The sequence below is a fragment of the Hemitrygon akajei genome, chromosome 17, assembly GCF_048418815.1.
Source record: "Hemitrygon akajei chromosome 17, sHemAka1.3, whole genome shotgun sequence".
Classification (NCBI taxonomy): Eukaryota; Metazoa; Chordata; class Chondrichthyes; order Myliobatiformes; family Dasyatidae; genus Hemitrygon; species Hemitrygon akajei.
In genome coordinates, this window is record NC_133140.1 from 28,469,131 (window position 1) to 28,480,445 (window position 11,315).

The 11,315-nt window shown below is 45.1% G+C and overlaps 1 long non-coding RNA gene across 1 annotated transcript in view; it reads left to right on the plus strand.

Annotated features, from left to right (window-relative positions):
• The first annotated feature begins 659 nt into the window (after positions 1-659).
• The window catches only part of LOC140740568 (uncharacterized), a 14,796-nt gene continuing 4,140 nt past the window's right edge, over positions 660-11,315 (plus strand). The window contains exons 1-2 of the long non-coding RNA XR_012101878.1: positions 660-880; positions 2,467-2,605. This is a non-coding gene — a long non-coding RNA (uncharacterized lncRNA). The remainder of the gene's footprint in view (positions 881-2,466; positions 2,606-11,315) is intronic.

Below are 11,315 nucleotides of genomic sequence, written 5' to 3' on the forward strand. Positions count from 1 at the left end.
CTCCTGTGGCCCCTCCCACAGACCCCCTGCTGACTGCTCCTGTGGCTCCTCCCACAGCCCCCCCGCTGACTGCTCCTGTGGCTCCTCCCACAGACCCCTGCTGACTGCTCCTGTGGCTCCTCCCACAGACCCCTGCTGACTGCTCCTGTGGCTCCTCCCACAGACCCCGGGAGTTATTGATGGTGCATACATCAGGGTGCTTTCCTTTGACCACAGCTCGGCATTCAACACTATCAGCCTCTCAAAACTAATCAATAAGCTCCAAGACCTAGGCCACAATATCTCCTTGCACAACTGGATCAGGACCCCAGTCAGTTCAGATCAGCAACAGTATCTCCTCTAAAATGACCAACGACACAGGAGCCCCACACATCTGTGTGCTTAGTCCCCTGCTCCACACACTTTATAACTTTGACTGTGAGGTAAAGCACAGCTCCAATGACATATTTACATTTGCTGATGACGCCACTGTCATCGGCTGAATCAAAAGTGTTGACAAGTCAACATATAGGACGGAGGTTGAAAATCTGACTGAATGGTGCCACAACAACAACCTGTTGCTCAGTGTCTGCAGGATTAGAGAGGTAATTATTGACTACAGGAGGAGGAAACGAGAGGTCCGTGAACCAGTCCTCATTGAGGATCAAAGGTGGCTTTAGGTTCCTCAGTGTAAGTGCCATTATGAAGAAAGAGCGACAGAGCCACTACTTTTGTACAAGTTTGTAAAGATTCGGCATATCATCTAAACCTTTGACAAACATCTACAGATGCACAGTGGAAAGTATATTGACCGGTTACATCACAGCCTGGTATGGAAACACTAACGCCCTTGAATAGAAAGTCCTGTGTATAGTAGTGGACACGGCTCAGACCATCACAGGTAAAACCATCCCCACCACTGAGCACATCTACATGGAAGCCATGTCCAGGACGCCCAGCACCCAGCCCATGCTCTCTACTCACTACCATTGCACAGGAGGTAAAGGAAACTCGGGTCCCACACCACCAGGTTCAGGAACAGTTACTGTACTTCCACTCCTGAACCAACACTCACTCCGACACTGAACTGATTCTAAAACCTATGGGCTCACTTTCAAAGACTCTACAACTCATCTCCTTGATATTTATACTTATTTGTTTATAAGTGTTGTTTTTGTATTTGCAGAGTTTGTTCACACTGGTTGTTGTCTGTCTTTGTTGTGTATAGTTCTTCATTGATTCTGTGAATACGGGTTAGAAAATGAATCTCAGAGTAGGACATGTCCATATGTATGTTCTTCCATAATAAATTGACTTTGAACTTCTAATTTGCCAGCTGCTTGGATTAATAGAAATGGATCATCTTGTGCCCAGTTATTGAATCACAGGCCTTTGGGGTTATATTTTTTTTTAATAATAAGCATCGATGTATAAAACAATCTCTAGAAACAAATGTGAAAGTTTGTTTGACTTGGAAGAATTTAAGACATTCTCCCAGGTCCGACCTTTCAATAAACGCAGGGCCAACAGCGCCCTCTGCTGGCGGATAACCAGTCCCGTGCTTTGCCGTTCCTTGGAAGCCTGCCCCCTAGTCACAGTCAAAGTAAACTCATTATCAAAGTACATATGCTACCTTGAGATTTATTTTCTTGCTGGCATTTTATAGGACAATAAAGAAATATAATAAAATTCATGAAAAACTATCCCTAAAGACTGACATACAACCAATGTGCAAAGTAAAGTAAATTTGTGCAAATAAAAAGTAATACAGAGAACACGAGTTGCAGAAGCCTTGAAAGTGAGTGTGTAGGTTGTGGGGTCAGTTCAGAGTTGAGGTGAGTGAAGTTATTCATACTGGTTTAGGAGCCTGATGTTTGTAGAGTAATAACTGTTCCTGAACCTGGTGGTGTAGGACTTAAGGCATCATCAATATCATTAAGGTTAATCTACCTGAAGCCTCACCGCTTCTCCCCAGTTCCCCATTGTCTGCAGTTTCCTGATCTTCAAAAAAATGTACGTATCTGTTTCCTCTTTAACTATTCCCAACAACTCAGGGAATTTTGAACATTGACTTTTCTAACTTCCGTTAATGCCCCTCCTCCCCTTCTTACCCCATCCCTGACATATTTAGTTGTTTGTTTTTTTTTCTTTCTCTCTCTGCCCATCACTCTGCCTGTTCTCCATCTCTCTCTGGTGCTCCCCCCCCCTTTCTTTCTCCCGAGGCCTCCCTTTCCCTTCTCCAGCTCTGTATCACTTTCGCCAATCACCTTTCCAGCTCTTAGCTTCATCCCACCCCCTCCGGTCTTCTCCTATCATTTCGCATTTCCCCCTCCCCCCACCACTTTCAAATCTCTTACTATCTTTCCTCTCATTTAGTCCTGACGAAGGGTCTCGGCCCGAAACGTCGACAGTGCTTCTCCCTGTAGATGCTGCCTGGCCTGCTGTGTTCTAGCAGCATTTTATGTGTGTTGTTGTTTGAATTTCCAGCATCTGCAGATTTCCTAGTGTTTGCCCCGACAACGCAGCCTCGTTTGAGATTCTCCCATCACATGCTGAAACTCTCTGGTCCAGGATTCTGTGGTATGGCAACTCCCGTTGACAAGCATGGTTTAAATCTGTAGTGCAGGTCAGTACTACTTAACTGATTCTAGCTAACATTGAACTAAGATATAAAATTAACTAATTTTGTGCAAATCTGTAGCTAGTTAACCTACCAGTGTGACTTTCGTAATCTCAGCAAGTAGTATTTCAGACTTGTGGGAACTTTGGGTTACAATGGTTCTCGGAGCCATTACGTAACCCAGGGAGCGCAAACAGTTCTGCTCGGAGGTAGTTTCCGGTCCAGCAATAGTGAGGTCAGACTGTCAATCTGTACTGAAAACATCTTGACACCTACCTTGTCAAACCCTTTCAGGAACTTATCTGTTCAGTAAAGTTGCCTGTCAGTTCTTCTAGACTCCAAAGAACATGCATTCTGAGGCCATTTTATTAGACACAGGAGTGGAATCCTGTGTGGTCTTCTGTCACTGTAGCCCACCCACTTCAACGTTCGATGTGTTGTGCATTCAGAGATGCTCTTCTGTACACTGCAATTGTAATGTGTTTGGTTATTTGAGTTATTGTTGCCTTCCTGTTGGCTTTAACCAGTCTGGCCGTTCTCCTCTGACCTCTCTCATCAACAAGGCATTTTCATACACAGTACTGCCACTCACTGGCATCTTTGTAAATTCTAGTGACTGCTGTGCATGAAAGTCCCAGGAGATCAGCAGTTTCTGAGATACTCAAACCACCCCATCTGGCACCAACAATCATTCCACAGTCAAAGTCACTTAGATCACATTTCTTCCCCATTCTGGATGTTTGGACTGTACAACTACTGAACCTCTTGACCATGTCTGCATGCTTTTATGCACTGAGTTGCTGCCACATGATTGGCCAATAAAATTTTGCGTCAATGAGTAGGTGTATAGGTATACCTACAGTAATAAAGTGGCCACTGAATATAGATCTAATTTCTTTATCTGCTTGCAATGAGAGAAGCTTCTCATCCCAGGAATTAGTCTAGAGAATTGTTGTTAGACTGTCTTCAATGCCAGCATATCATTTCTTAAATAAGGGGAGCAAAAATCTGGTACACCAGATGTAGCCTCGCGAGTACTGTGTATAATTGTAAAATTACTTTCTAATCGTTAAAGTCCAAGCCTCTTGCCATGACGTCATCTGCTATCCTAATGATTTGTTGTATCCACCTGCTAAAATGTAGCAATTGATGCACTACTACACCAAGATCCGTCTGTACTTTGCTCGTCTAATATTGGTATTGGTTTATTATTGTCACCTGTAGCAAGATACAAATCACTTCACGGTGCATAGAGATGGAACAAGGTAAAACAACACCACTGCAGAATAAAGTATAAAAGTTACAGAGAAAGTGTAGTGCATGTAGCAATGAAGTGTAAGATCATAACGAGGTAGATTGTGAAGTCAAGAGCTCATCTTATCGTACCAGAGGTGCTTTCAGGAGTCTGATAGCAGCAGGATAGAAGCTGTCTTTGAGCCTTGGTAGTACATGCTTTCAGGCTTTTGTATCTTCTGCTTGATGGGAGAGGGAGTGTCCAGGATGGGTGGGGTCTTCGATTATGCTGGCTGCTTTACCGAGACAGCAAGAAGTACAGATGGAGTCCAGACAGGGGGGCTGGTTTCCGTGATGTGCTAAGCTGTGTCCGCAACTCTCTGCATCTTCTTGCGGACACGTGCAGAGCAGTGGCCACACTAAGCCATAACGTGTTCACATAGAATGCTTTCCGTGGTGCATTGATAAAAGTTGGTAAGGTCAAATTTCTTTAGCCCCCCCCCAGGAAGTAGAGGGGGCTTGCTTGGCCAAGACATCAACATGGTTGAACCAGGATGGGCGGTTGCTAATGCTCAGTCCTAGGAACTTGAAGTTCTCAACCTTAACACCATTGATGTAGATGCACGCTCCCTCTCCACCCCACGACCAGCATTGATGTAGATGCACGCTCCCTCTCCACCCCACGACCACCATTGATGTAGAAGCACGCTCCCTCTCCACCCCACGACCACCACTGATGTAGAAGCACGCTCCCTCTCCACCCCACGACCACCACTGATGTAGAAGCACGCTCCCTCTCCACCCCACGACCACCACTGATGTAGAAGCACGCTCCCTCTCCACCCCACGACCACCATTGATGTAGAAGCACGCTCCCTCTCCATCCCACGACCACCATTGATGTAGATGCACGCTCCCTCTCCATCCCACGACCACCATTGATGTAGAAGCACGCTCCCTCTCCACCCCACGACCACCATTGATGTAGATGCACGCTCCCTCTCCATCCCACGACCACCATTGATGTAGAAGCACGCTCCCTCTCCACCCCACGACCACCATTGATGTAGATGCATGCTCCCTCTCCATCCCACGACCACCATTGATGTAGAAGCACGCTCCCTCTCCACCCCACGACCACCATTGATGTAGATGCACGCTCCCTCTCCACCCCACGACCACCATTGATGTAGAAGCACGCTCCCTCTCCATCCCACGACCACCATTGATGTAGAAGCACGCTCCCTCTCCACCCCACGACCACCATTGATTTAGAAGCACGCTCCCTCTCCACCCCACGACCACCATTGATGTAGATGCACGCTCCCTCTCCATCCCACGACCAACATTGATTTAGAAGCACGCTCCCTCTCCACCCCACGACCACCATTGATGTAGATGCACGCTCCCTCTCCACCCCACGACCACCATTGATGTAGAAGCACGCTCCCTCTCCACCCTACGACCACCATTGATGTAGAAGCACGCTCCCTCTCCACCCTACGACCACCATTGATGTAGATGCACGCTCCCTCTCCACCCCACGACCACCATTGATGTAGATGCACGCTCCCTCTCCATCCCACGACCACCATTGATTTAGAAGCATGCTCCCTCTCCACCCCACGACCACCATTGATTTAGAAGCACGCTCCCTCTCCACCCCTTTCTTCCTGGTGAATAATCAGCTGAGGAAAAGGTTGTTGTCATGACAGCACTGAGCTCCCTATCTCCTTTGTGTACTGTGATTCATCGTTATTTGAGATATGGTCTAGTATGATGGTATCACCTGCAAACGGAGAAGAAGTTCGAGCAGAGTATGGCCACTCAGTCTGAGTAAGACGCAGGCTTGTGGTGCACCAGCACTGAGGGTAATCATGGCAGAGGTGTTGTTGCCTGACCTTACTGATTGTGGTCTGTCGGTCAGGAAGACAAGGAGCCAGCTGCAGGTGATCTGTCCCCTTCCTCCATTCAGATAAGAGTCTGACTTACCCTTCCCCACATTAAACTCAATTCAGCAAGCTTTTCTCACTTTGCCCGGAGAAGTGTGAAGAGATTCACTTTGGAAGGTCAAATTTGAAGGCAGGATACAGGGTTAATGGCAGGATTCCTAGAACAGAAGGATCTAGTGGCCAACGTCCATAGATCCTTCAAAGTGCCGCACGAGGTGATCAGTTGGTTAAGATGATCGCGTGGTTAAGAAGGCATTTGGTGTGTTGACTTTCGTTAGTCGGGGGATTGAGTTCAAGAGCTGAGAGGTAATACTGCAGCTCAATAAAACTGTGTTTAGACCACACTGGGAATATTGTGTTCAGTTCTCATTGCCTCAGTATAGGAAGATGTGGAAGTTTTTGAGAAGGTGCAGAGGATTTACCAGGATGCTGTCTGGACTAGGGAGCATATCTTATGAACACAAGGTGATCCAGCTAGAACTTTACTCTTTGGAGCAAAGGAGAATGAGAGGTGACTCGACAGTGGGGTATAAGATGATAAGAAACAAGAGATAAATATTTAATGAATATACTGTTGATGGCTGGTAAAAAGACTCTTACTAGGAAATGGTTATCACAGGAGAGCCCAACTTTAAATACATGGATGGAAATTACAATGGACATTTACAAAATGGAGAAGATAACAGCATCTGTTAATCATAAGCTGGAACAATTTGATTCATACTGGGAAAAATGGTTTAACTACATAATGCCTCATAGGCCTGATTTTATTCTCACAAATCAATGAATCTGTTGTAAAAAAAAGATCACTCCCTACTTGTACATAGTTCTCTTTTTGCTTGTTTTTTCTTTCCACTCTTTTCTATAAGTGTATACCTCAGATAAATACTTTATGGAGATTTGTGATATATATGTACAAGGACTGTCCTGTCTCTCCTTCTCTTCACCATCTACACCTCAGACTTCAACTACTGCACAGAGTCTTGCCATCTTCAGAAGTTTTCTGATGACTCTGCCATAGTTGGATGCATCAGCAAGGGAGATGAGGCTGAGTACAGGGCTACGGTGGGAAACTTTGTCATATGGTGTGAGCAGAATCATCTGCAGCTTAATGTGAAAAAGGCTAAGGAGCTGGTGGTGGACCTGAGGAGGGCCAAGGCACTGGTGACCCCTGTTTCCATCCAAGGGGTCAGTGTGGACATGGTGGAGGATTACAAATACCTGGAGATACAAATTGACAATAAATTGGACTGGTCAAAGAACACAAGCTGTCTACAAGAAGGGTCAGAGCCATCTCTATTTCCTGAGGAGACTGAGGTCCTTTAACATCTGCCGGATGATGCTGAGGATGTTCTACGAGGCTGTGGTGGCCAGTGCTATCATGTTTGCTGTTGTGTGCTGGGGCAGCAGGCTGAGGGTAGCAGACACCAACAGAATCAACAAACTCATTCGTAAGGCCAGTGATGTTGTGGGGGTGGAACTGGACTCTCTGACGGTGGTGTCTGAAAAGAGGATGCTGTCCAAGTTGCATGCCATCTTGGACAATGACTCCCATCCACTCCATAATGTAATGGTTAGGCACAGGAGTACATTCAGTCAGAGACTCATTCCACCGAGATGTCACACTGAGCGTCATAGGAAGTCATTCCTACCTGTGGCCATCAAACTTTACAACTCCTCCCTCGGAGTGTCAGACACCCTGAGCCAATAGGTTGGTGCGGCTATAATGAAACCCAATTTCCCTCGGGATCAATAAAGTATGTCTGTCTGTCTGTCTGAAATACATCTTATGGAAATGTTTGTTTGATGATGAACTTCAATAAAAAATAAATTATAAAAAAAAAGAAACACAGACCAGGTGGCTAGCCAAAGACTTTTTCCTAGGGTGAAATGACTAATACAATGGGACGTAATTTTAAGATAGTTGGAGGACGGTAGAGAGGGGATGTCGGAGGTAAGTTTTTTACATAGAAACTAGTAGGTGTGTAGGATGCACTGCTAGGGGTGGTGGTAGAGGCAGATATATTAGGGGCATTTAAAAGCACATGGATGATAGAAAATGGAGGGTATGAAGAAGGGAAAGATTCGATTAATCTTAGAGTAGGTTAAAGGCTCGAACGGCCGGTACTGTCCTGTAATGTTCTAAGTTTATTCAAACTATCCATATCCTGTTGTAGGGTCCAAAGGAAGTATCAAAGGTTCTAGAAAAACTAACAAGGAAATGGGACTAGGGTACTGTCTGAGCATGATTTACGACATGTGTAAAATGAATGGTTTACTCGTACACCTATGGAACAATAGCACAAGAACAACTTAAACCATTGTCATTGCTAACTGTCTGAAGTCTTCCTGTATTTTGCAAACATTATACACTGCCATGTTTCATCCCAAGCTTTAGTTAATTGAATAATAACTTTTATTATTCCAACCAGCTACTGAATCAGGATAACACATTACACAGGGTCATTACAATTACAAGTGGCAGTGGAATGGACATTATAAACTTTGCTCAGCAAATTGCTGAAACTCTAGTGTATTTGGAAGAGAGTAAATTAAGGCATGACTTTGAAGGTTTCCTAAGATATTTCTTATGTGTAGCGGTGTTGTGCCAAAGGAAAAGTGAGTGCCAATTTGTGCATATCAAGCTCCCATAACATTAATTATTCATAATCAATAAAATATTAATGATTGAAGGATAAACATTGGCTCGGGAGAGTTTATAGTTCGTAATACCTTTCAAGTAGCTCTGTGGAGCCGTTCACATCCACCGGAGTATCACACCTAGTCCAGCCTTCTCCCTGTATCTGGAACGTCGGGCTGAGGGGCTGGGGGTGAATGGCACTGAGCCACTGAACCACAAAATAATACAAGAAAATCATGGAGCGCTGGAGTGTTGTAAGAAGGACCACAACAATGAAGTAATTCTTAAACCTTCAAACATCTAATGAAGCAATTCCACAGGTTAAAACTGCCTGACTGGAAGTAAACAGTGGATGGTGTACAGAGAACAGCTTGGTGGTTTCAATAGAATATGAGACTGAAGACTGATTTTATTAGAGATAACATTTCTTCTATTTTAATTAACCCTCTTCCTCCTGCCGTTGGGCTGCTCATTATTACAAAATGTTTGATGTTGCTGCATCTACATTTGTTCCAGTTGTTCCTTCAGTACGTCCGTGGGAGATACACAGCAATGTCATTATCCTGTGATATGGCACCTGGTTAATAGTTTTTCAAGAGACAACTCTTCATCCGCTTGGACTCCCACCAAGTTATATATCGGCTGGATCTGCAATCCCTCTGCCGAATATTTACGTTAATCCAGACAATAGCACAAAAACAACAGGAGTTAGGAGGACGACCCTCTGTTCTTGAATCCTACCCTGACATTCAATATGATCAAGGCTAATCTGGGCCAGTTCTCAACACCCATTCTGTGCCAGCTCTCCAAATTCACTATTCTTTCAAGAAATTATCCATACCTGCAAGTGATCTAGCCTCCAGCATCCCGCAGGGCACAGAATTCCAGGGATTTATCACCCTCTGTGAGACAAAATTCCTGTGTACCCCAGTATAAAACACCAATCCCTCTCATTCAAGACTCTCTCTCTCTCTGGTGAATCATCTCGACATCTACTCTGTCTTGCCCACTTAGGATCTGGTATGTATCAATAAAATCACTCTTATAATCTCCATGGATTTTAGCGCCTCTAACTTCAGGAGTTAGCCCAGTGAATCTCTTCGGGACTGCTTCCATTGCTGATATATTCTTTCTTTAAATAAAGAAACATAACTGTGCACGGTGTTCGAGGTGCAGCCTCATCATCGTCCTGTACAATGGTTCGTTTGTTCTGAAGTACAAGCCTTGCAATAAAGGCCAATGTGCCACTTGCCTGCTGACCCTGCCTGTCACCACCACCGGAGGGCGCTGCGAGGCGATGCTGTGACCACACACATGAATCTGACCAGTCCTGGCGAAGGGTCTCGGCCCGAAACGTTGACTGCTCGTTTCCACGGATGCTGCCCGACCTGCTGAGTTCATCCAGCGTGTTTGTACGTGTTGATTTGACTACAGCATCTGCAGTGTACCTTGTGTTTACATGAATCTGTGGTTAGACTACACTTGCCTGAATATTGATGTTTCTTGTAGCAGAAAACAATTTTCAGCTTTTCTACTGGCATCATTGCTGTTCTTATCCAGTGATCTAAGATAAAACATATTGTCTCTTCTCTGCTACTAAGCTCCACATGGCCAACCAACAGTCAATGTATCCATTCTCATTTCTTCAGGGCGGTAATCAGCTTGCAGGTACCTAGAACGTGGAACACAGAACATTTCAGCACAGGAAACGGTCCTTCGGCCCACAATGCTGTACTGGAGTAACTAAACAAATGACACCTAACCTTTCCTGCCTGTGTGTGGTCCACATCCCCCCATTCTCTGCGTATTCATGTCCCTATCTTAGCGTCTTTTAACTGCCTCCAACAGATCCGCCTCTACCACAATCCCTGGCTGTGCATTCCGGGCACCGCACCCTGCCTGCACATCTCCTTTCAGCTTCTGCCATCTCACTTTAAATGCATGCCCTCTCGTGTTAGGTATTTTAACCCTGGGATAAAGGGACTAGTTGTCCGCTCTATCTATGGCTGTCATAATCTTGTAAGCTAACAGATCTCCTGTCACCGTCGGCCGATCCAGAGAAAGCAACCCAAGTTTGTCCAGCCTCTCCGTTTAGCACACACACTCTAATCCAGGCGGCATCCTGGTAATCCCCTTCTGCACCCTCTCCACATCCTTCTAGTAACTGGGTGACGTGAACAGAAGGGATGTGGCCTAACATGAGTTTTATAAAGGCAAGGTAACTTCCTGATTCTTGAAGCCAATGCTTTAACTGAAAATGGTCCAATGGCCCCTTTTCTACCCTGTCAACTTGCATCGCCCACTTTCCAGGAGCTGTAGACTTGCGCCCCAGGATCCCTTTAACAGTATTCTGTCCCTTTATATTTGATCTCCCCAAAGTGCACACCCCACACTTGCCCAGACTATCCACCATTTCCCTCCACTGGCCTCTGTCCTAATGTATGCTCTGGCAACACTTTATACCAGGGGCTCCCAATCTGGGGTCCTAATGGAAGGGGTTCGTGGCATAAAAAAGGTTGGGAACTCCTGTTCTACACCATCCATAATGCCACCAGTCTCAGTATCATCTACAAACCCACCCACCCATCTATTTTTTATCCAAGTCATTTATGTACATCAGAGACAGAAGAGGTCCCTGTACGGAGCTCTGTACATTCTACTCCTGGTGATGCTAAACGTAAAAGTGTGTTTCCCTGCCTTTAGTTAAGAATTTCAGGATGTATATTGTATACATTTCTCTGCCATTAAATGTACCTTTTGAAGACTCAGCTAAACCTTAGTTAAGAATAAGTTAAGAATATCTTAAGAACTCATTACCTTGATCTCTGGTCAGATACCTACACATCACACAAATGTAGACACATACCCTTTGGCATTTTATTTACAAAGA